Genomic DNA, 27,962 nt, shown 5'->3' with positions numbered 1-27,962 from the left:
TGATGAGTTTATTACTTGATTAACGTAATTTATGAGGCCCTGAGTGCCAAGAACACACGTAACCTGTCATTTAAAGCTAAAAATTAACCTGAAACGCAGACAATTATTAATTGAATAAGGTTGCCAGTCAAGATGAGAACCCTGACACTGGCAGACTATGTAGTTAGCAAGGAAACTTCCTGAACAATCACCCCACTTCGGATATAGTCAATTTTCCCTTTGCTTTGGTAGATTTTAACACAATGTATTACATCATACGCAATTTAGCATTGGTAAAGGCTTTTCCTCTTCCGAACAATGTGATCGAGACACAAGGCTGCCTAAATGCTGAAAATTACTTATTCAACCTTCCCTAAGACCTAGTTACTTCACAGGAATAGCTGAATGTCATTAAACAATATAAATTATTCTTAATCTAGACTTCACAAAGGTAAATTAGGTGCTTGGGATATTGTAGATGGTGGCAAATAGGGAAAACAAAGAAATGGAAATACAGACAGAGATATTAATGAATCAACAAAACTTTGCATAAATCCAGACTTATCTTCTCGTAGGTTGCTTGCGCACCGCAATGGATGATCAGAAGTCCTGGGATTATTTTGTCACTTCACTTAGTAAATGAAAGACGAAAAGCGACAAAGGGGCTGAAGAGTTGGAAGCATGGAGGCGTGCTTCCCCTACGAGAGTTACTTCTCTCTCTGACCTCCTTCGGTCAACCAAGGCGGCTGGGAGCGCCACAGGATGTCTTTATGCCTCGGGGCAGTCTGAAATTTTTGCCGAAACATTGCCAAACATAGAACAGGGAAAAGGAAGCTTAAGACCACCTTCAATAGAGGTTACTTGGTGAAACTTTCCCTACGGATTTAGCCCCCTAATACTAACTAAAGACGTTACTTTTGAAATCCCCAGCACTACCCCGGTCGATAAAAAAACGCCTGCTCGTCTTTGTTACAATGATATTCCTACAATAAAAATGCATAGAGGGCGAACAGCAGAATATTTATGAAAGCTCCCCCACCCCCTCTCAAGAGGGCCTTCACTCCCTTTCGGACGTGAAGGTCTGTACTAAGCAAGCTGTTCGTCTCTATTAGGTTACTTTTCTCCCCTTAGCAGATTTGTCCCGTGCAGCCTACCTAGCTACGGATCTACCTAACTCTAGATAGGATATGAGCTTTGATCATTATTCGCCCCTACAGATCTCTCTCTCACCATGGCCTTTGGGGGAGAATACTTTAATCTCCTTTCCTTGTTTGAGTGACTACTGGGGACCTTAAATTCCAGGTGCTGATACAGTAGAAATGCAAATCCTCTCCCGAGGCAAGTCAGCTGGCAGAGAGGCAAAGGACTGAACATGTGCTCGACGCCATCTTGGAACTTGAGCCATACGGCCCTCCATACCCACAGTGACATGCGGTCATACCAACACCAGCGCCATCTATGAAGAGCAGAATCATAACCCCTGAAAGCTATAAAAGGCCTCGGACGGACACCCCTGGTCTTAGAATTTGTCGGACACTCATCCGTGACTCCTGTCCTTTCCCTTGCTCTATTGAACTGCCTCTTCTGGACAAACGTGGCTGCTGGGATCCGTAGTAAACTTTTGCTGTGACCTTTTTCACTTGCCCTCCCCAGTGCTGGCACTCTTGAAGATGAGGAACATTATCTCCTGCTCAAGGTAAAGTGCCGAATTTAAGGTTCTTTTAGCCAGCCACGTCCCTGTCAGCCTATAGCTATTTTTCTCTTTTTCCTTTTACATAGTGCAATATGCCTACAATGAGACCTGTATTGTTTTTTATAGTTGTGCTGTTTAATTTGCAAAGCATTGAAGTGAGGTGTAATGTAGTCGTTGAAATTCGAGTTATCGGAATCAAGTTCAGTCTAGGCACCTTCTGTGTAATTCCTCGATTTCTAAATGAAAGTGCTATTTTTGGTTGAGTAACCATATGGGTTTCGATTACAGATCAGAGTTAGTCAACTGTGGATCTGTGTATCATCTTGTGTGCATGGAGACCCCACTATACCATTTATGGCACCCTTTTAATGAGGGCTCCCATTATGTTTCTTCAAGCAATTCCCATTCATTTGCTTCCTTCATCTTGTATTATGGGACCTTGTTTGCCTGTCCCAGTTGCGCTACCATTTTTCTGATATATGTTTCCTTATGTAAATATTATCAATTAAGTTAAACCCTTTTGAAATAGGCCCTCAGCCGTGTTTTGATGTATATGTTTTTACCTGACTTCAAGGCCAGTGTTCAATTTTGTGTTATCCAGGCAAGTTGTGTATATCCCCAGTGTAACTCACAGGTTAAACTAGATCTCCCAGCTGGAAACATATCAATGTTGACCGATTACTTGGCATTCCTTGCAGTTTGCATTGTTGTAAGCCCATTGCATTGCAACTATCAGCTGAATAGCATTGTTAAAAAGCTGGTTGCAAGATGAGAAACAAACCTTTTCAGTAGCATAAATTCCCTTATAAGCGAATAAGTGATCCAGTTCCACAGTAAGTACAGTGTTGTAATTTTTATTTTTGTTAGGTACAAATAAAATCGTGACTGAAATAGAGTTAGGAATTGTTAGGCCACGTGCATGCAACCTAGTTATAGAGAAGAGAGAGTTATTAACTTTTACATAAGGTTTTGATGGCTAACACATGATATCTTGCATGACTTTCACGGTAGGATAACTAGGAAAAGTGAAAAGTGAATTATGAAGTGTTGTAACAGCAAATAGTACGGGTACTTCCTTCCCATGTGATTCGAGCAATTTCTCTGTTAGAAGCCGCGGGGGCTACCCTAGCCAGCAATTTTCGTATTGCTGGAGTTAGGATTTTTACTCTCTCTCTCTCTCTCTCTCTCTCTCTCTCTCTCTCTCTCTCTCTCTCTCTCTCTCTCTCGTAGAGGTTAGGAATTCGTTAGGCAAATATATTATTCTTTCTTATCAAGTAAATCTCAAAAAGCCGTAAAACTTTGTTCAGGCCATGTGAAGAAAAAATTTGATTAGTATTTGCATTTGTTTAAATTCCTCAATAAAGCAATGCACATGGTAAATTCCATGTCATTCAATTTATTTCCCAGTCAGTAAGCTGTGAGAAAGACTGCACCCATTCATTCATTTCCAAGATGAGAGAAAATCTTCCAAAACCTTCGGTCGTCTCGTTAAACTTTGCATAAGGTTTCGCTCTTTACAGGTGTTCGCTAGGCAAACGCAGATGACCTTGGAGCTGTCTCACTGTCTACACAAGCAGCCTTATCATGTGCCCAAAGCAGGTTATAGAGTAACGTAAAATATTTTTCTTTAAGCACATGAAATGGTAATTTTAAGCATTGTAATTGCTTATGTGAGCAAGTAAATTCAAAACCATATTAAACAGTATTCAGTGCTACATAAGCCTTGTTATTTTAACCACATCTGTTAGCTCCGATGATTCTAGGCAAATCATTATTTAAGACTTGCATTAAACTAAAACCAAGTCCATATAAGACTTTATATCCATTCACATTGAATAGCCAAGTCCATGAGACTTTATATCCGTTCATTTGGACACCAAAATCCATATAAGACTTTATACCCATTCACATCGAACACCCAAGGCCACGAGACTTTATATCCGTTCATTCAAACGCCGAAGTCTATATAAGACTTCACATTCGTACGTTCAAACACCCAAGACCATTTGAGACTTAATATCCATTCATTTCGAACACCTAAGTCCATTTCGAGACTTTATATCCATTCATTCCGAACAACAAAGTCCATTTCGAGACTTCATATCCGTTCATTTGAACACCCAATTCCATTCCAAGACTTTATATACGTTCATTTGAACACCGAAGTCCATTTTGAGGCTTCATATCCGTTCATTTCAAACAATCCCATTCCTTATGGGACCGCTTATCCCCATTCAAATTGGACAACCCAAAGCCCTTACGTAACATCCTGAACCTGTTCAATCAAACAACCTTGAATCTTTTAGACATACTAAGTTCGTTCATTCGGACAACCTTGAGTCTTTTAGACATAATGAATTTGTTCATTCGAACAACCTTGAGTCTTTTTAGACATTCTGAATTCGTTCATTCGAACAACCCTGAGTCTCTTCTAGACATATTGAATCCGTTCATCCGAACAACTTGAGTTGTTTTGCCATACTGAATCTGTTCCTTCGAACAACCTTGAGTCTTTTAGACATACTGAACCTGTTCATTACAAACAACTTTGAGTCTATCCAGACATACTGAATCCATGCATCACGAACAACCCTGAGTCTTTTCAAACTTACTGAATTCGTTCATCATGAACAACCCCGAGTCTTTTCAGACCTATTGAATCTGTTCAATCTGAACAACTTTGAGTCTTTTTCAGACATATTAAATCTGTTCATTCTAAACAACTTTGAGTCTTTTCAGACATACTGAATTATCATCTTTTATCACAGTCCTAAGTTCCATGGAACAGTTACAGTAATTTGTTCCGAACATACCTAGGTCACTCAGGTCAAAATTAGACTGAATGCCAATGCCACCTCACCCAATAGGGCACTCTTGCTTGCATGCAGCACCACCACTGGTTCCTACCCTATGTCCTAAGACCTTATCATCATTCCCGAGGGCCACCCCCCGTCTCAGCACCATCTCAAGATGACTCAGGCAACCAGAACCCAGCACAATGACGAGCTCAAGTTCTATATGGAGGCTGGGAAGGAGTTGGAACTGACGGGCCAAGCACTGAGGGGCTGGGTCTAAGAGAGGCTAAAATCTGCCAAGGAAGAAAGGGAAAAAGAGAGAACAGCTCAGGAGAAATGGGAAGAGGAAGAAAGGCAGGAGAAGGAGAAAGAACGGTGGGAGAAGGAGAAAGAAAGACTAGCTCAGGAGAAATAGGAAGAGACAGAAAGGCAGGAGAGGAGAAAGAAAGGCAGGAGAAGGAGAAAGAAAGGTAGGAGAGGGAGACAGAGAGGGTGCATCAGCTTGCAATGGTAGTCCAAGGCAGGCGCAACACATCAACACCCTCTCCACATTCGACCCCCAGCAATGTAGGCTCCCTCATAATAATAAGAAAATGGGATGAAGCTGAGCCTGAAGCCTGGCTCGACCATGTCGAAAAGGTCCCGAAGACCTATGAGCCCTCTCCCAAGGAAGGGTCTCTGATCCTGGGAAAGCACCTTGAAGGGAAGGGTGCCATTGTATTCAATGCTCTCCAACCGGAGGATCAAGGAAATCTCACCCTTGTCCACCAAGACATCATAAAGGCTTTTGAAATAACTCCCAACTGTTGGAGGAAAAAGTAGAGAAATATGCCCAAAGAGTTAGGCCAAACCTGGTCTGAGTGGATCTTCAAAAAGACCAAATCCTTAAAACGATGGCTAGACTCTCTCAAAGCCACTAGTGCAGAGGACATCCTCAAACTCTTCCAGCTCAAAGACTTCTTACTTTCTGCCCTGCCAGCTTTCGCCACCCATCTGTGCAATAAGATACCTAAAGCGGTGTCGAGTGGTGTCGTTGGGCTGACACCTGGGGTACCAATCATCCTCATCTTGGTTCCCACAGACGAAAGTTATGTCCCACCTCATGCCACAACTAACTCTCAGCAGCAACTCAAGAATGGGCAACCCCATAAGAAACCAATGTGCACGCACTGCAAGAAACCAGTGCACCTCATAGAACAGTGCCCCATACGAGCTGAACTTCAGCAGAAGGCAACTGTTAAACCACAAAACGAGAACCTTCTGAATAAAACTAACAAGCCTACACCCTCCACAGGGGCAGTGCTACGCAAAGAATACAGCCAAAACTACTGCACTTCTTGCAAGGTTTACTGCCACTCACCCCTATGGCAAAATGCCCTAATAAATCAAGTACTCCCATCATTGCTTTGGCAGTTACAAGTCCTAAATCCTTAGGCCCTCCAGCCAAGGGTCCCATATATGTGAAACCTCCTCGAGGTAGCTACACCACATGCCAGGTTAGAGTATTCTATCATTCTGTCATGCAACTTTCCCTCATAAGGGAAGACAAAGTTCCCCATGGAGCTAACATTAACCAACATAAACTCGTCACAACTGAAGGTATCAATTGCTTTAAATGATACTTCCTGCTGTTCAGTTGAGAGTCACAAGACCTCATAGATCCAAAATCTGCGACCTTGCAGTAGCCAGCTACACTCCTTGAGTTTATGACATCCTCCTGGGAAGAGATTTCCAGTCCCCATCTAAATTACAACAATCCAGGGGTCCAAACCCTTCAAATCATTCATTAGGCATTAGTAAGCCTCACAAGCCTGCATTCATTCCACTGCCAGAGCCACTATGCACCCTGAGCAGTGCCAAGCTCCATCTGATCAAATTTCAAATTTCTTTCCTGTGCCAGGCCCTGCCCTAATGCCAGTGCCAAGGCACCCAGTAGATCTCCCTCCTGGAGATCCCAACATTGACTCAGTCTCTGCCAGTGCCACTTGAGTGCACTGAGCAGTGCCAAGCTGCATCCGTCCCAAATGGCGAGCAAGCTCAAAATCTAATAGCAGTGCCTGGCACTCCCATAGTACCAGCGCACACCCCAGATCTCTATTCAAGAGATGACAGTCCAAATACCCACTCTTCCTCTGGCTTGGCTCCGCTACCAGTGCCGGTAAGAGAGACAGATTCCTCTGACCACAGCGGAAGCTCACTCAAAGGTGCAGCCTCGCAACCCATGCCTGAGCTGGTCATTGTGACCTACGAGCCTCTCACGCCCACAATGACCTCTTTCTCTCTTCCCCAGTCCTCCACAGACATGAGTATAAATAAGGGTTCTACCATATCTCAACTGGCCGATGAACTCAAGGAACTGTGAAGACTCGTTGTAGAGCTTGTAACGAATACCCCTGTCTTCAGCCGCCAAAGAAGCCGGAGCAGGTGGCACTCCAATATCCTCCTTGGGATCGGTTCCACTGACACCCCTTACAAAATCAAACCATCAACCTAAAAGAGGTCCACAGAAGAAAAATCACGGGCATAGAAAACTCCAGGTAGCCTAAAGAGAGCCGTTGAGCTCCCTTGGCACTAGTGCCTATCTGGCACAGTACCTCAAATTTATCCCACGAAGTTCTTTGGCACCTCTATCCAGAGGAAGATGTTAGGCTTCTTCAGCTGTTTATTTTCCTTATAACTGTGTAATTTATTCCTTTCCTTCAACATTTTCCTTTATTTCCTTTGACCATTACTCATATTATTTTACACCTTACCAAGGCTCACATTTTACTTTACTTCCCATGACAGATATTCCATTATTATAAGTCCTATAACTTCCTTTCATGCCTATAAAATCAAGATACATTTTAAATTGTACATGCCAGAGCCATTTGGTCCCTACCATGTGAGTGCCAACTTGGCACCTTGCCATTGCTGTAGATGTTGGCAGATACTCCTACCAGAGGAGTCACGCCCTCTCTCTTCCCTTTGAGGCCTTTTGGGCTAAAGAATGAAACTAGCCATTTTTCATAGGCTAAAGACTATAATCTTAGCATATTAATCATAATTTTTCTTTAATAACCATTACTTACTCTTGCATCTGTTATCTATTTCTATGTTATTCCCTTGTAATATAAATCTCAAGTCCCAGACTCTCAAACCTGTGTAAATCACACACATAACTGTACATCGTGTACCTAGAAAAGTGCCCCAAAGCGTCTGTGAGGTTAGTGCCAAGTTACTGGTCTGTCTTATCAGTGACTCCCGAAGTGAGATACTTCCTAGTGCTATCCTTTCCAGTACTGATACGTCTCATGCACTTATAAAATGTGCCTCCTGGCACTTGCATTTATGGTGCCCTGAATGACACTGAGCCGTCGCTCTTAAGTATCATGGCACCACCTAATTTAAGCCATGAATACTTCGTTGTACTGCCTTCTCAAGGTAAATTAACATTGTGACCTTACAACTGAAGTCTTTTACTAATAAGTGCATGGAGTATTTTAAGTATTACTATATTAAACTCTTAATGTTAGATTTGATTTTGTTACCAATCAAGTAATCATCTTGTTTCATTTTGTATTCATTAAATGCTGCTTAATACCATTTTTCTTAAAAAGTAAAATTACTACAGTTGTCAGCAGCATAAATTAATTCTGCAAAGCAGAGTCAACATCATAAGCAATTTATTTTGTTTGTAATTGGCTTTCATCTTTCGCAGAGACATTATTTTTTTAAAATAATGTACCCCAGAGGTTGTAAAGAGAGTATAGATTGCCTGATGAGGTAACATAATTGTAGCCATTTCAACCCGACTAAGGGTGTAAATGTCAACTAGATGGGGGAGGTGTAAAAAGTAAAACTCTCACACTCTATCTCATCTGTCAACAATGTAATATAAAGAATATTCAATTGCTTTGTTTTATTGCAAAGAACACTGTAGGCAAAATTCTCCCCTACAGACCTCTCTCTCACCTCTGCCTTTGGGGGAGAATACTTTAATCTCCTTACCTTGTTTGAGTGACTGCCGGGGACCTTAAATTCCAGGTGCTGATAGAGTAGGAATGCAAATCCTCGCCCGAGGCAAGTCAGCTGGCAGAGAGGCAAAGGACTGACCATGTGCTCGAAGCCATCTTGGAAACTGAGCCACATGGTCCTCCATGCCCGCAGTGGCACACGCTCATAACAACACCAGCGCCATCTACGAAGAGCAGAATCATAATCCTCGAAAGCTATAAAAGACCTCGGACAGACACCCTTGGTCCTAGAATTCATCGGACACTCATCCGTGACTCCTATCCTTTCCCTTGCTCTATTGAACTGCCCCTTCTGGACAAACGTGGCTGCTGGGAGCCATAGTAAACCTTTGCTGTGACCTAATTTACTTGTCCTCCACATTGCTGGCCCCCCTGAAGATGAGGAACATCATCTCCTGCTTAAGGTAAATTGCCATATTTAAGATTCTTTTAGCCAGTCACGTCCCTGTCAGCTTATAACCATTTTCTGTTTTTCCTTTTCTGAATTATGGTATTCCTACGGTGAGACTTGTACTGCCATTTAATTTGCAAAGCATTGAAGTGAGGTGTACTGTAATCATTAAAATTAGAATTGTCAGGATCATGTTCACTCCACTCACATTATGTGTAATTACTCGATTCCTTAATAAAAGTTCTTATTTTTGGTTAAGTAACCATAGGTGCTTTGATTACAGATTAGGAGTTAGTCAACTGTGGTTAAGTGCATAATCTTGTGTGTGTAGTGACCCCACTATACCATTTATGGCACCCTTTTGAAGTGGGCTTCCATTGTGTCTCTTCAAGCAATTCCCATTCATCTGCTTCATTCATCTTGTATTATGGGACCTTGTTTGCCTGTCCCAGTTAGCTACCATTCTTCTGATATGTGTTTTCTTTTGTAAATATAATTAATTAAGTTAAACCCTAGAGTTTACCTAATCACTCACCTTTTGAAGTAGGCCCTCAGCAGTATTTTGATGTATAATGTATATTTTTGCCTGACTTCAAGGCCAGAGTTATTATATATATATATATATATATATATATATATATATATATATATATATATATATATATATATATATATATATATATATATATATATATATATATATATATATCCATTTTCATATATATATATACATGCTTTCGTCCATTTTCAAAAGTAGTGTAAAAAATTATCGCTTCAAAATTCTCATGCAATCCGAATGCCATCCATTTCAGGGTGTTTCGAAATTAGAGGCCCCCTCTACAGCATAAATTAAAATTGATATGTACAAAAACTAAAGTAATTCAGAACAGGTATTTATTTAAGTTTTTCTCTGAGTATTTAATATTTTGTGTGGCCTCCATCTGCCTGTACCACAGCCTGCATTCTTGAGGCGTATGATTTCAGCAAATCGCAAAAAAGCTGAGACTCAAACTCCATTTCCCTGAGCACTTCGGTCACCTCTCTTCGCAGGTCGTCAAAGCTTGGTATACCATCATAGTTCACTGTGCGTGCTTCAACATGATCCTTTAAGATACTATCAATGTTTTCACACACATTAATGTCAGGGGAGCTACCTGGAAATTCACTTAAGTAGAAGATATCGATACCACTGTTTCGAAGCAGCTCCTGTGTCTGAAGAGCCTTGAAACATGGTGCCTTATCATTCAAAAATATGACTTCTTCAACAGATAACACATTTTCAGGATCTTTGAGGAAAGGAAATACTCCACCAGTAAGCACAGTTTCTCTGAAGTATTCGCCATTCCATGACTGGCCTTTTTCTTTGATGATCCACATCTGTGAAACAGAAAAATTCGCAGACATTCAGGAAATTTCACAACTTGGTAATAGAGCAAGTCATCGCTATCATCCAACTTTGTAGCCCAAATGATGTCATTTTTATGATTTCACTTCCTGATGCGGCAACATGGAGAAAGTCAGCTTCATCTCAATCTTTAAGAAATGAACCACAAAACCATGCATGGTCTTCTCTCTGTTGCTGAGTGATGTTGGGCTTGCTGATAACATGAAATGGCTTGATACCAGATATTTTCAACTCAAAATATACAGCACTATAACTTCTCTTCTTTCCCCATTTTGTTTCTAGTTCAAGCGCCAACTTACGTAAAGACTTTCTTGGTCTACCCGCTGCCTCAGCTATGATGTCTTTTGACTCCAAGATTTCCACTCTTTTCGCGATGACAGTCGTATGGATTTTTGTTCCAGTTTCTATTAACAAAGGATTCATCTCTTTTAATGTATTTAGCTATCCAGGAATGTGAAATGAAGGATGCGCAAGCATCCCTGGCCTTTCTGAAGGTTATAGCCCGGATTCGGTCAATGCATCTGATTTCCTCCGAGTCATTAGCCATGGCTGTATCTAACTCTGTCACTCAGTCTGAAAATACAAGAAATGTAAAATGAAAAATAGCTTAATGGAAACTTAAAATAATGTATTTGGAGATAGGCTATAGCAGAAAACTTCATAACTTTCCATTTGTTCTGTGGACAGGGGCTCTAATTTCAAACACCCATATATATATATATATATATATATATATATATATATATATATATATATATAGAGATATATATATATATATAGAGAGAGAGAGAGAGAGAGAGAGAGAGAGAGAGAGATATATATATATATATATATATATATATATATATATATATATATATATATATATATATATATATATATATATATATATATATATATATATATATATATATATATATATATATATATATATATATATATATATATATATATATATATATATATATATATTGTGACGAAGTGTCCAGTGTCTGATCTTCAGATTAAACCTGGTATCTAAGTGCTTGATATTAGATTACCAAACTTACCATTTATTTGACAATTATAGTTACCTCACAACAGCCAGACACCTGAACCCTCATCACACATACAAAACGACTGATTTCTCTAAAGGCAACAGTGATCCTTATAAAACTTATCAATCATGAAAAGTTCATTAAAACAGGTGTGAGGTAAAATCAAAGGGCATCTTTCAAATAATATTATAAAAGTCTAGGTATTTTTATTTCCCTGGTTAGAGCTCACTTCAATTACTTGAAGGAAAACATCTCACCTACCACTCTGTATCTAATTCAAATCAAAATTACTGGTGGGTCAACAAATGAAACTCTGATATAATAATTTTAAATACAGAAATTTATTTCTAAATTCAAAGATTATACATGACATTAACAGTCTTTGGGAAATTTATTATTACTTGAAAACAAAACAAAATTGGATTAAATCTGAATTAATCATCAGTGAAAATTAAATCAGTAATTAATTTATTAATTAATCAAAAACTTATTCAAGTAAAATTTAAATTGTTACGTAACAAAATTTTATTGAGAGGAAATACAAGTAAATTAATTACCATGTGTTAAACAAAATAAGGCAATTGAATCAATCATATAAAAATGTGGATACAAAAGACACAGAAATATACTCTGCAAAAAACTGAATATCAAAATGTAAAACAAAGCATTAAGGTAATAGCAAACACACCACATATATATAAAATCTTCAAAAGACAAAGCATAAAACATACAACATGGAAAAAGTATTAAAATGGGAAAAAGTATCTTTACGTACAATCACTGTAAATATTATTTTTAGTGCACTAAAAACCAATAATTATATATGTTACAATACCTTGGTACCAAATGCTTCATGTCTTTAATCAGGCGCCGTTATGTATGTACACTCAGTAAAATACACTGTTCAGATAATTCAGACACATTTACTACGGAATTAAACAGTTAAAAGTAACGAGTGACCCTTGTCTACTAAAATTATCAATTACATTACAACAGGACATACGAAGTCCTGAGAGAGAGAGAGAGAGAGAGAGAGAGAGAGAGAGAGAGAGAGAGAGAGAGAGAGAGAGAGAGAGAGAGAACTCTCTCTTTCAACACGGCTATTGGTCTCAGAATGGACTCCTCTGTATGGGCGTCTATATACGTGATAGAATTTTCCACCCAACAGTGTTTTGAGCGAGCCCCAATGGAATGCGTTACTTCAGCAGTTTTGATATATTGACTAAACAGATCGCCTCTTTATAGAAACAACCACTCTCTGTCTTTCTCTCTACACACCATGCATCATCCTTCTCTCAAACCATACATTATTTAATCACTGTAACTTTACGCTAACTCTGTTATGGCATATGCTCATCTGAACATAAACCTATATAGTATACAACAAAACACACATACACACCATGATTGAGGGGAGATTACTGCATTATGAAAACGACAGCATAAGACTCTTCCCCCCAGAAGATTGGTTATTCCGGGGTTGAATCCAACGATTCACAACGGGATAAGTAATCAGCAACCATGCTGTTCTTACCTGAAATATGCTGTACTTTAATATTATAGGGTTGCAAGCACAGAGACCAATGGGTGAGTCTATGGTTGTGGCTCTTGATCTGCTGTAAAAATGTGAGTGGATTGTGATCAGACAGCACTAAAATTTCTTCATTCCTAGGTCTGTTCATATACACTTCAAACTTTTTCAATGCTGTGATTAAGGCTAGAGTTTCTTTTTCTATCGTGGAATACACTCTCTGATGCTTTTTTCAATTTCGAAGACATGAAACATACGGGATGCAAAAGCTCACTGTCATCTTCTTGAAGTAGTACAGCTCCAATTCCACAGTCAGAGGCATCAACTTGTATCACAAATTTCTTATTGAAGCCTGGAGCCCGAAGTACTGGTCTTGAAGTTAAAATGGCTTTTACCTTCTCAAAGGATTCTTGACATTCTTTAGTCCAAGCAAACTTAGCTTTGGGACTAGTTAAGTCTGTTAAGGGGGCTACTACAGCTGAGAAATTCGGGCAGAATGTCGATAGAATCCTGCCATGCCCAAAAATCTCTGTAACTGTTTTCTAGTAGTAGTGGGGTAGCCTTATGGATACCTTCTACATTAGGATTTACTGGAGCGAGAAGGCCTTTCTCAACTTCAGCCCAAGATACTGCACAGTTGCCTTCCCAAACTCACTCTTCTCTAGGTCGACTGTTAGTCCTGCTTCCCTTAGTTTCTTGAAAACTTTCCTCAGGATCTCCAGATGTTCTTCCCATGTTGTAGAGTAAATGACTATGTCATCCAGATATACACCTACTCCTTCTATGGACCCTAGCAGTTGATCCATCACTCGTTGAAACGTTGCAGGTGCATTCATCAGACCAAATGGCAGAACAGTATACTGATACAGTCCAAAAGGAGTAATAAAAGCTGATACCAACTTGGCATTCTCATCTAAGGGAATTTGATAGTATCCCTTCAACAAGTCTGTCTTGGAGACAAAATTGGCTTGCCCAACATTATCAAGTAACTGATCTATAAGAGGCAAGGGATAATTGTCAGCCACACTGATGGAATTCAGTTTCCTATAGTCAGTACACATCCTAAATGAACCATCCGGTTTCTTCACTAACACACATGGAGAACTGTAGTAACTTGAACTAGGTTCTGCTAATCTATGCTGTAATCAATATTCGACTTCTTTCTTCAAAACATCTCGATTATAAGGTGATAGGCGATAAGCTCTCTGTTTGAATGGTCTGCCATCTTCTCTGATCTTGATCTCATGCTTGATCAGATCAGTACACCTAGGTACATCTGCAAATAGTTCTGTGAGACTTCTAATCACTTCACACAACTCACCACCTTGCTCAGCACTCAGATGTTTCAGTTTATCCTCCAAATTTTCAAAAATTGAAGAATTATCCATCTTGCTTTCAGCTCCCAATTCATATCCATCGTCGTCCTCTGTAGTTGAAGTTGTCTGGGTTATTGACACAGTTTCCATTTTGGTTTCAGAGAAGTATGGTTTTAAGAGGTTTACATGTATCTTCCTTTTTCGTCTTCGTCTTTCTGGTGTTTCAGTTACATAAGTTCTATCACTTAACCTCTCAATTATCTTGTAAGTACCTTGAAACTTGTTGGAAAGGGGAAATCTCTTGACAGGTAAAAACACTAACACTTGTTGACCAACACTAAAACTTCTTAGCTTAGTCTTCTTATCATATCTCCTTTTCATTTTCTCTTGACTCAGTTTCAGATTTTATAAAGAGAATTTTCTAATCTCTTCCAATCTCTTCCTCAAGTTCTTTACATACTCTCCTTGGACTTCCACTTGATTTTCTTCCCAATTTTCTGCAAGAATTTTCAACGGTCCTCTCACTTCTCTATCAGAAAATGCCCTATGTCCATACTTAATCACCTGAAAATGCCCTATTTCCAGACTTCATCATCAGAAAATTCCCAATGTCTAGAATTCATCATCAGAAAATACCCTATGTCCAGACTTCATCACCAGAAAACGTCCTATGTCCAGGCTTCATCATCACAAAACGTCCTATGTCCAGACTTAATCACCAGAAAATGCACTTTGTCCAGACTTCATCAACAGAAAATGCCCTATGTCCACACTTCATCATCAGAAAATGCTGTATGTCCAGAGTTCACCATAAGAAAATGCCCTATGTCCAGACTTCATCATCAGAAATCGTCTTATGTCAAGACTTCATTATAAAAAAACGGCCAATGTCCAAACTCCACCATCAGAAAATGCCCTATATCCGGACTTCATCAATAGAAAATGCCAGATGTCGAAACTTCACCACCAGAAAATGCCCTATGTCCAGACTTCACTGTCAGAAAACGTTCTATGCCCAGACTTCATCATCAGAAAATGCCCTATGTCCAGACTTCATCACCAAAAAACGCCCTATTTCCAGACTTCATCATAGCAAAACGCCCTATGTCCAGACTTTATCACCAGAAAATTCCCTTTGTTCAGAATTCATCACCAGAAATTGTCTTATATCCAGACTTAACCATCAGAATATACCCTACGTCCAGACTTCATTATCAGAAAGTGCCCTGTGTGCAGACTTCATCATCAGAAAATGAGCTATGTCCAGACTTCATCATCAGAAAAAACTCTATGTCCAGGCTTTATCACCAGAATGTGCCCTATGTCTAGACTTCATTATCAGAAAATGCCATATGTCCAGGCTTCATCATCCAAAATGTCTTATTTCCAGACTTCATCATCAGAAAATACCCTATACCAACACCTCATTATCAGAAAATGCCCTTTAACCAGATTTCATCACCAGAAAATGCCCTATGTCAGGACTCCATTACCAGAAAAGGCCTTATGTCCAATTTTCATCATCAGAAAATGCTATATGTCCAGACTTCATCTTCAGAAAATGCCCTTTGTCTAGACTTCATCACCCAAAATGCCCTATGTCCAGAATTCATCATCAGAAAACACCTTATATACAGCCATTATCAACACAAAAAGCCCTATGTCCAGACTCTTTCACCAAAAAATGCCCTTTGTCCTGACTTCATCACCAGAAAATTCATTATGCCAGGACCTCATCATCAGAAAATGACCTATGTTCGGATGTAATCATCAGAAAACGCCCTATGCCCAGACACAACAATCACATAATGCCCTTTGTCCAGATGTCATCACTAGAAAATGCCCTCTGCCCAGGCCTCATCATCAGAAAATGCCTTAGGTCCAGACTTCATCATCAGAAAATGTCCCATGTCCAGAATTCATCATCAGAAAACGCCCTATGTCCAGTCTTCATCATCAGTAAATGCCCTATACCCAGACTTCATCATCAGAAAATGCTATATGTTGAAAACTTCTCATCAGAAATTGCCCTATATCCAGAATTCATCACCAGAAAACGCCCTATGTCCAGAATTCTTCATCACAAAACGAACTATGTCCAGCCTTTATAACCAAAAAATGCCCTTTCTCCAGACCTCATCACCAGAAAATGCCCTATGTCCAGACTTTATCATCAGAAAATGCTGTATGTCCAGACTTCACCATCAGAAAATCCACTATGTACACTCTTCATCATCAGAAAACGCATTATGCCGAAACGTCATCACCAGAAAACGCACTATGTCCACACTTCATTATCAGAAAATTCCCTATATCCCGACTTCATCATCAGAAAATGTCCTATGTCCAGACTTGACCACCAGAAAATGCCCTGTGTCCAGACTTCATCATCAGAAAACGTCCTATGTCCAGATTTCATAATCAGAAATCACACTATTTCCAGACTTCATCATCAGAAAATACACTTTGTCCTGACTTCATCACCTCAGAAAACGTCCTATGTACAGACTTCATCATCACATAACCCCCTATATCCGGACTTTATCACCAGAAAATACCCTTTCTCCTGACTTTATCAACAGAAAATAATATATGTCTGGACTTCATCATCAAAAAATGCCCTATATCCAGACTATAATCATCAGAAAATGCCCTATGCCCAGACTTCATCGTCAGAAAACGCCCTTTGTCCAGACTTCATCATCAAAAAATGTCCTAGGTCCAGACTTTATCACCAGAAAATTACCCATATCCAGACTTCCTCATCAGAAAACGCCCTATGCCCAGAAGTCATCATCAGAAAATGCCCTAAGTCCAGTCTTAATCACTAGAAAATGCCCTATTTCTAGACTTCATCATCAGAAAATGCCCTACGTCTAGACTTCATCATCATAAAATGCCCTATGTCCAGACTTCATCACCAGAAAAGCCCTGTATCCAGGCTTCATCATCACAAACTGCCCTATGTCCAGACTTTATCACCAGAAAATGCACTTTGTCCACACTTCATCACCAGAAAATACCCTATGTCCACACTTCATCATCAGAAAATGTTATATGTCCAGAGTTCACCATCAGAACATGCCCTATGTCCAGACTTCATCATCAGAAATCGTCCGATGTCAAGACTTCATTATAAAAAAATGGCCAATGTCTAAACTTCACTATCAGAAAATACCCTATGTCCAGACTTCATCAATAGAAAATACCAGATGTCGAAACTTCACCATCAGAAAATGCCCTATGTCCACACTTCATCATCAGAAAATGCCCTATGTCCAGACTTCATCACAAGAAAACGCCCTCTGTCCAGCCTTCATCATAGCAAAACGCCCTATGTCCAGACTTTATCACCAGAAAATTCCCTTTGTTCAGACTTCATCACCAGAAATTGTCTTATATCAAGACTTAACCATCAGAAAATGCCCTATGTCCAGACTTCATCATAGCAAAACGCCCTATGTCCAGACTTTATCACCAGAAAATTCCCTTTGTTCAGACTTAATCACCAGAAATTGTCTTATATCAAGACCTAACCATCAGAAAATGCCCTATGTCCAGACTTCATCATCAAAAAGTGCGCTATGTCCAGACTTCATCATCAGAAAAAACTCTATGTCCAGACTTTATCACCAGAATGTGCCCTATGTCTACACTTCATCGTCAGAAAACACCCTATGTCCAGACATCATCATCAAAAATGTCTTATTTCCAGACTTCATCATCAGAAAACGCCTTAGGTCCAGACTTCACCATCAGAAAATCTCCTCTGTCCAGACTTCATCATCAGAAAATGCCCTGTGCCCAGGTTCATCATCAGACAATGCCTTATGCCTAGACTTAATCATCAATAAATACCCTATGCCCAGACTTCATCATCAGAAAATGCCCTATGTCCAGACTTAATTACCGGAAAATGGCCTATATCCAGACTTCTTCATCAGAAAATGCCATATATAAAGAATTCCTCACCAGAAAATGCTATATGTCCAGGCTTCGTCACCAGAAAACGCCCTATGTTCAAATTTTATCATCACAAAACGCCGTATGTGCAGACTTTATCACCAGGAAATGCCCTTTGTTCAGACCTCTTCACCAGAAAATACCTTATATCCAGACTTTATCATCAGAAAATGCTGTATGTCCAGACTTCACCAACAGAAAATGCACTATGTCCAGATTTCATCATTAGACAATGCCCTATATCCAGACTTCATCATTAGAAAATGCCCTATGTTCAGACTCCACCACCAGAAAAGACCTACGTCCAGTCTTCATCATCAGCAAACATCCTAAGTCCAGATTTCATAATCAGAAAATTCCCTATGCCCAGACTTCTTCATCAGTAAATGCACTTTGTCCTGACATCATCTCCACAAAGCGCCCTATGTCCAGACTTCATCATCACATATTGTTCTGTGTCCAGAAAATGTCGTTTGTCCTCACTTCATCAACAGAGAATGCCTTATATCTGGACCTCATCATCAGAAAATGCCTAATGTATAGACTTCATCTTCAGAAAATGCTCTGTGCCCAGGCTTCATCAACAGAAAATTCCCTTTGTCCAGGCTGCATCACCAGAAAATACCCTACGTCCAGCGTTTATCATCAGAAAACGCCTTATGTCCAGACTTCATCATCAAAAATTGCCCTATGTCTAGACTTCATAATCTAAAAACACCCCGTATAGAGTTCATAATCAAAAAAAGCCCTATGCCCAGACTAAACCATCAGAAAAAGCCATATGTCCAGACATCATCACCAGAAAATGCCCTCTGTCCAGACTTCATCATCAAAAAGTGCTCTCTGTCCAGACTTCATTATCAGAAAATGCCGTACGTCCAGAGATCACCATCACAAAATGTCCCATGTCCAGACTTCATCATCAGAAAGTGTGCTATGTCAAAAATTCATTATCAGAAAATGCCCAATGTCCAAACTGCATCATTAGAAAATGCCCTATGTCCAGACTTCACCCCTTTAAAATGCCCTATTTCCAGACTTCATCACCAGAAAATTCTCTATGTCCAAACTTCATCAACAGAAAACGCCGTATATCCAGATATCACCATCACAAAACGCACTATGTCCAGACTTTATCATCAGAAAATGCCCTTTGTCCATATTTCATAACCACAAAACGCCCTATTTCCCGACTTCACAATCACAAAACACCCTCTGTCCAGACTTAATCATCAGAAAATCCATAAATCCAGATTTAATTATCAGAAAATGCCCAATGTCCAGATTTCAACATCCAAAAACGCCCTCTGTCCAGACTTCTTCATCAGAAAATGCCCTTTGACGATACTTCATCACCAGAAAATGCCCTATGTCCAGGTTTTACCATCAGAAAACGCCCTATGTCCAAACTTTTACCAGAAAATGCCCTATGCCAGACTTCATCATCAGAAAATACCCTATGTCCAGACTTTATCACCAAAAAATACCATGTATCCAGACTTCAGCATCAGAAAATACCCTATGTCAAGACTTCATTGTCAGAAAATATCCTACATCCAGACTTCATCATCAGAAAATGCCCTATACCCAGATTTCATCAGCAGAGAGAATGCCCTTTGTCCAGACTTCATCACCCGAAAATTCTGGATGTCTAGATTTCATCATCAGAAAGCACCTTATGTCAAGACTTCATCATCAGAAAATATGCTATGCCCTGATTTCATCATCAGAAAATGCCAGATGTCCAGACTTCATCATTAGGAAACGTCCTATGTCCAGACTTCATTATCTGAAAACGTACTATAACCAAACTTCATCACCAGAAAATTACCCATGTCCATACTTCATTATCAGAAAATGCGCTTTGTCCAGACTTCAACATCAGAAAATGCGCTTTGTCCGGACATCATCATCAGATAATACCCTATGTCCTGACTTCATCATCAGAAAATGCCCTATGTCCAGACTTCATAATCAGAAAATGTCCTTTGTCCAGACTTCATCACCAGAAAACGCCCTATACCCAGGCTTCATCATCAGAAAACGCCCCATGTCCATACTTTATCATCAGGAAATGCCCTTTGTCCAGACTTCATCACCACAAAATGACTTATATTCAGACAAAACCATCAGAAAATGTTCTATGCTCGGACTTCATCATCAGAAAACCTGCAATGCCTGGACTTCATCATCAAAAAATGCCCTTTGTCCAAAAATCATCACCAGAAAATGCCCTATGTCCAGACTTTATCGTCAGAAAATGTCCTATGTCCAGACTTTATCATCAGAAAATGCCCTATGTCCATATGTCATCATAAAAATGCCCTATGCCCAGACTACATCATCAAAAAATGTCCTTTCACCAGGCTTCATTACCTGAAAATGTCTATGTCCAGACTTCATCATCAGAAAACGACCTCTCTCCAGACTTCATCACCAGAAAATGTTCTATGTCAAGAATTCATCACCTGAAAACGCCATACATCCAGACTTCTTCACCAGAAAAAATGCTGTATGTCTAGACTACATCAACAATAAATGCTCTTTGTTCAGACTTCACCACCAGAAAAAGCCCGATGCCCAGGTTTCATCATCAGAAACGCCCTATGCCGAGGGTTCATCATCAGAAAATGCCCTATGTTCAGACTTCATCATCTGAAAATGCCCCATGTCCAGACTTCGTCACCGGAAAATGACTTATGTCCAGACTACACCATTAGAAAATGTGCTGTGTCCAGACTTCACCATCATAAAAAGCGCTATGTTAAGATTTCATCATCAGAAAGTGCCCTATGTCCAGACTTCACCATCACAAAATGCCCTTTATCCAGACTTCAACATCAGTAAATGCCCTATGTCCTGACTTCATTACCAGGAAATGCCTTTTGTCTAGACTTCATCATCAGAAAACGTCCTACGCCCATACTTCATCATCAGACAATGCCCTACATGTAGACTTCAGCACCAGAAAATGCCGTATGTCCAGACTTCATTGTCACAAAAAGCCCCATGTCCAGACTTTATCACCAGTAAATACCTTTTGTCCAGAAATCATACCCAGAAAATGCTTTTTGTCCAGACTTTATCATCAGAAAATTCAGTATGTCCGGACTTCACCATTGGCAAATGTCCTATGTCCCGACTTCATCATCAGAAAACGTCCTATGGCCAGAATTTATTATCAGACAACGTCCTCTGTCCAGACTTCATCATCACAAAATGCCTTATGTCCAGACTTCATCATCAGAAAACGCCCTATGCTCAGACTTCACTATCAGAAAATGCCCTTTGTCCAGATTTCATTACCAGAAAATGCCCTATGTTCTCACTTCATCATCAGAAAATGTCCTTTATCCAGACTTCATCATCAGAAAATGTCCTTTATCCAGACTTCATCATCAGAAAATTTCCTTTATCCAGACTTCATCATCAGAAAATGCTGTATGTTCAGACTTCATGATTAGTAAACGGCCTGTGCCCAGACTTTACTATCAGAAAATGTGCATTGTCTAGGCTTCTTCGCCAGAAAATGCCCTATGTCCAGACTTCATAACCAGAAAATGCCCTTTGCCCAGGTTTCATCATCAGAAAGTGCCCTATGTCCAGACTTCAAGAGCAGAAAATACCCTATGTCCAGGCTTTATCACCAGAAAACGCACTGTGACCAGACTTCATCACCAGTAAATACCCTATGTCCAGACTTCATCACCAGAAAATGCCTAATACCCAGACTTCATCATCAGAAAACGCCCTATGTCCAGACTTCATCAAGGCAATCCATTAAAGTTTATCTTATACAAAGATTATCCCAAAAGCCCAATCCTTTCGTACTAAAGCCATTTTTTAACCACTAAAAGATAGAAACCAACCTGGCTCACACCGGTTTGAACTCAAATCATGTAAAATTTTAAAGGTCGAACAGACCCACCAGCTAAACGGCTACACCTAGCTGAAACTTTAATTCAACATCGAGGTCGCAACTACTCTTGTCGATAAGAACTCTCAAAGAAAATCACGCTGTTATCCCTAAAGTAACTTATTCCCCTAATCCCCAAAGAGGGATCAAATCCTAATTAATACTATAAAATTAAATAGACAGTTACACATTATATCTTCATCTCCCTAACGAAATATAAACCAGACGAAACTACTTTTCACTTACATCGCAAGTTAAGCCCAAATTATATCAAGTTTTATAGGGTCTTATCGTCCCCCTAAACAATTTGAGCCTTTTCATTCAAAAGTTAAATTCAAACATCGCAAAGGAGACAGCTTGTCCCTCGTCCAACCATTCATTCAAGCCTCCAATTAAAAGACTACTGACTATGCTACCTTCGCACGGTCAAATTACCGCGGCCCTTTAAAGAAATCAGTGGGCAGGCTAGACTTTATAACTAATTCACACAGACATGTTTTTGATAAACAGGCGGGGACAAAATTTGCCGAGTTCCTTCTAAGCGCATCTCAAACTATTTAAAAAATAAATAACGCTCAAAAATAAAAATTAACTTCAATTTTACTTATATAAACATTTTAACTGCCACTTAATCAATAAATGACATTTCCCGCTAATAAAAGCAAACACCTTATAAAAATAAAAAAACCTCAATATTACTTTAACGTTATACTAAGATGGCTGATTTTAAGCCCACCTCAAATGACAACCAATAAGACGCTTAACAAAACAACAGATAAGAAGCTCATTCCTCCTACCATAACTATCAAATTAAACTCTAACTTGACACAAAATTAAATTCATTTAACGGAAAACCAGATATACAAAGATCGACTAACATATCACCACTAAAGATTCGTTACAAATCACTTTACCACGTAAAAAAGCAACAAAATCTTGCTCTCCTTGTTTCGGGACCCCATAACTAACATGCCAATTTAGTTCATCCCTGATACAAAAGGTACGAAAACTCAACACTACTTTAACCTGATTCAATAACATTTCCATCGCTGTACTCATTAACTATAACCTCAATAACAATATTTCTACAGAATACTAATCAACAAAATCAATTAATTTTTTATCTAACTAAACTATGCAGAAACCCCACTAATAATAAACAATTATTAAGTAGTGCCCAAAAGGCAATCCCTCCAGCGTAAATGGAGTGCTTAAACATTAGCTACAACTCATACTCCTAGATGCATTTTCCAATACAACTATTATGTTACGACTTATCTCACTTTAAAGAATGAGAGCGACGGGCGATATGTACATATCCTAGAGCTACTATCAATCTAACATATTAAAAAAGAAATACGATTAAATCCACCTTCAAAGAAAATGCCCTTTGTCCAGACTTCATCGCCAGAAAATGCCCTTTCTTCAGTTTTCACCATCAGAAAATGCCCTTTGTCCAGGTTTCATAATCTGAAAATGACCTTTGTCCAGACTTCATCACCAGAAAAGGTCCTTTGTCCAGGTTTCATCAACAGAAAACGCCCTATGTCCAGACTTCATCATCAGAAAACCCCTATATCCAGACTTCATCTCCAGAAAATGCCCTCAGTCCAGGTTTCATCATCGAAAAACGCCCTATGTCCAGAATTCATCATCAAAAAATGCCCTTTGTCCAGACTTCATCATCAGAAAACGCCCTTTGTCTAGACTTCATCACCAGAAAATGCCCTATGTCCAGACTTCATCATCAGAAAATGCCCTTTATTCAGACTTCATAACCGGAAAATGACCTTTGTGCAGGCTTCATCATCAGAAAATGCCCTTTGTCCAGACTTCATCAACAGAAAATGCCCTCTGTGCAGGTTTCATCATCAGAAAACGTCCTATGTCCAGATTTGATCATCAGAAAATGCCCTTTGCTCAGGTTTCATCATCAAAAAATGCCCTTTGCCAGGGCCCTTTAATAATCAGAAAATGCCTTTGTCCAGACTTCATCATCAGAAAATGCCCTACGTCCAGAGTAGGTTTCCAGAGTTCATCATCAGAAAACGCCCTATGTCCAGTGCCCTATGTCAAGACTTCATCATCAGAAAATGCTCTATGTCCAGACTCATCTGAAAACATCCTATCATCAGGAAATGCCGACTTCATCATCAGAGGTCACTATCATCAGAAAATGCCCTATGTCCAGATTTCATCATCAGAAAATGCCCTATGTCCAGAGTTCATCATCAGAAATCGTGCTATGTCAAAACTTCATCACCAGAAAATGCCCAATGTCCAAGCTTCACCATCAGAAAATGCCCTATGTCCAGACTTCATCATCTGAAAACATCCTAAGTCCAGACTTCATCATCAGAAAACGCCCTATGTGCAGACTTCATCATCAGAAAAGCCCTATGTCCAGACTTCATCATCAGAAAACCCCTATATCCAGATTTCATCATCATAAAATGCCCTTTGTCCAGGTTTCACCATCAGAAAATGCCCTTTGTTCAGACTTCATCACCAGAAAATGCCCTCAGTCTAAGTTTCATCTTCAGAAAACGCCCTATGTCCAGACTTCATCATAAAAAAATGCCCTATGTCTAGACTTCATCATCAGTAAACGCCCTTTGTCTAGACTTCATCACCAGAAAATCCCATTTGTCCAGGTTTCATCATCAGAAAAAGACCTATGTCTAGACTTCATCATCAGAAAACGTCCTTCATTTAGAAATGCTTTGTCCAGGTTTCATCCAGAAAATGACCTTTGTTCAGAAAATGCCTTCTATCCAGGTTTCATCATCAGAAAATGCCCTTTGTCCAGACTTCATCTCCAGAAAATGACCTATGTCCATGTTTCATCATCAGAAAACGTCCTATGCCCACATTTCATCATCAGAAAACGCCCTATGTCCAGACTTCATCATCAGAAAATGCCCTTTGTCCAGACTTCATCACTAGAAAATGCCCTTTGTCCAGGTTTCATCATAAAAAATGCCCATTGCCCAGGTTTCATAATCAGAAAATGCCTGTATCAGTCTTGTCATCAAAAATTCATGCACAAAATTCATCATCAGAAATGCCCTATGTCCTGACTTAATCACTTGGTTTCATCAACCATCAGAAAATGCCCTATGTCCAGAGCTTCCATCATCAGAAAACGCCCTACTTCTAGACTTCATCATCAGAAAATGCCCTTTGTCCAGACTTCATCACTGTGAAATGCCCTATGTCCAGGGTTCATCATTCCTAAACACCCTATGTCCAAAATTATCACCAGAAAATGCCTTTTGTCCAGACCTCATCAACAGAAAATGCTCTATGTCCAGACTTCATCATCAGAAAATGCAGGTTTCATCATATCAGAAAATGCCTTTGTCCAAACTTCATCATCAGAAATCAGAAAAACTGCCTGCTGTCCATGTTTCATCATCAGAAAACGTCCTATGTTCAGACTTCATCATCAGAAAATGCGCTTCATCGTCAAAAAACAGATTTAATCATCTCAAAACTCCCTTGTCCAGAAAATGCCCTAAAATGCCAGACTTCATCACCAGAAAATGAATTAATCCAGAAAATTATGTCCAGACTTCATTATCTGAAAACGTACTATAACCAGACTTCATCACCAGCAAATGCCCTATGTTCAGATTTCATCATCAGAAAATGCCTGTATCCAGTCTTCATCATCAGAAAATTCCCTATGCACAAAATTCATCATCAGGAAATGCCCTATGTCCAGAAAATGCCTATAATCATCATCAGAAAATGCCCTGTGTCCAGATTTTTGAGAATTAACCATCACCTGAAAATTCCTATGCCAGACTTCATCATCAAAAAATGTCTTATATTCAGACTTCATCATCAGAAAACGCCCTATTCTAGACTTCATCATCAGAAAATGCCCTTTGTCCAAATTTCGTCACTACAAAATGCCCTTTTTCCAGACTTCATCATCAGAAAATCCCTAAATCGAGACTTAATTATCAGAAAATGCCCAATCTCCAGACTTCATCACCAGAAAATGCCCTATGTCCAGAAATCGTGATCAGAAAACCACTGTGTCAAGACTTAATCATCAAAAATTCCTTATTTCCAGACTTCATCACCAGAAAATACCCTATGTCCGGCATCCATCATCAGACACCCACTATGTCCAGACTTCATCATCAGGAAAAGCCCTATGTCTAGACTTCATTATCAGAAAATGTCTTATGTATAGATTTCATCACCAGAACATGCCCCATGTCAAGACTATATCATCAGATAACCACTATGCTTAGTCTTCATCATCCGAAAACGGCATTTGTTCAGTCTTCATCGTAAGAAAACGCCCTTTGTCCAGACTTCATAGCCAGAAAACGTCACATGTACACACTTCAACATCAGAAAATGCCGTATGTCCAGACTTCACCACTAGAAAGTGCCTTATGTAAAGGCTTTACCATCCGGAAACGCCCTATGTACAGAACTCATCATAAGAAAACGCCCTATGTCCAAACTTCATCGCCAGAAAATGTCTTAAGTCCAGACTTCATCATGAGAAAATGCCTTATGTCCACACTTCATCGCTAGAAAGTGCTCTGTGTTCATAATCAGAAACCCTCCTATGTTCAAACTTCATTATTACTGGAAAATGCCCTATATCGAGACTTCACCACCAGAAAACGCCCTATGTCCAGACTTCATCCTCAGAAAATCACCTATGTCCAGACTTCATCCTCAGAAAACACCATATGTCCATACTTCATTATCAGAAAATGTCCTATGTCCCGACTTCACCACCAGAAAACGCCCTATGTCCAGACTTCATCATCACAAAATGCCTTATGTCCAAATTTTATCACCAAAAAATACCCTTTGTTCAGAATTCATCACCAGAAAATGTCTTATATCCACAGTTAATCATCAGAAAATGCCCTATATCCAGACTTCATCATCAGAAAACGCCCTATGTGTAGACTTCATCATCAGAAAATGTCCTATGTCCAGACTTCATCATCAGAAAATGTCTTATGTCCTGCCTTCACCTTCAGAAAATGCCCTATGCCAAGACTGCATAATCAGAAACTACCATTTGACCAGACTTCATCACCACAAAATCCCCTATGTCCAAACTTCATCATCAGAAAACGCCCTCTGTCCAGTTTTCATCACCAGTAAATGCCCTATGTCAAAACTTCATTACAAGAAAACGCCTAATGTCTAGTCTTCTTCATCAGAAAATTCCATACTTCAGGACATCATCTTCAGAAAATGCCTTTCCCTAGATTTAAATACGCAAAATGCCCTTTGTCCAGAATTCATCATCAGAAAATGACCTATGTACAGACTTCATCATCAGAAAACACCCTTTGACCAGACATTATAAACTAAAAATGCCCATGTCCAGATTTATTCATTAGAAAATACACTATGTCTAGGCTTTTTCATCCGAATATGCCCTATATGGAGACTTCGCTACCAGAAAATGCCCTATGTACAGACTTCATCATCAGAAAATGCCGTATGTCCAGACTTCACCATCAGAAAATACCCTATGTCCAGACTTCATCATCAGAAAATAAATTATGTCCAGACTTCATCATCAGAGAATGCCCTGTGTCCAGACTTCACCATCAGAAAATACCCTATGTCCAGGTCTCATCATCAGAACCATCCTATGTCAATACTTCATCATCATAAAACACACTATGTCCAGACTTTATCATCAGAACATACCCTATGTCCAGACTTCATCAACAGAAAACTCCTTATGTCCAGACTTTATCATCACAAACCGCCCTATGTCCCGATTTTATCGTCAGAAAATGCCCTTTGTTCTGACTTCATCACCAGAAAATGCCTTAGGTCTGGACTTCATCATCAGAAAACGCCCTATGTTCCGATGTCATCATCAAAAAACTCCTTATGCCCAGACTTCACAATCAGAAAA

Source organism: Macrobrachium rosenbergii, chromosome 10 (genome assembly GCF_040412425.1).
Source record: "Macrobrachium rosenbergii isolate ZJJX-2024 chromosome 10, ASM4041242v1, whole genome shotgun sequence".
Classification (NCBI taxonomy): domain Eukaryota; kingdom Metazoa; phylum Arthropoda; class Malacostraca; order Decapoda; family Palaemonidae; genus Macrobrachium; species Macrobrachium rosenbergii.
This window is presented reverse-complemented; position numbering follows the sequence as displayed.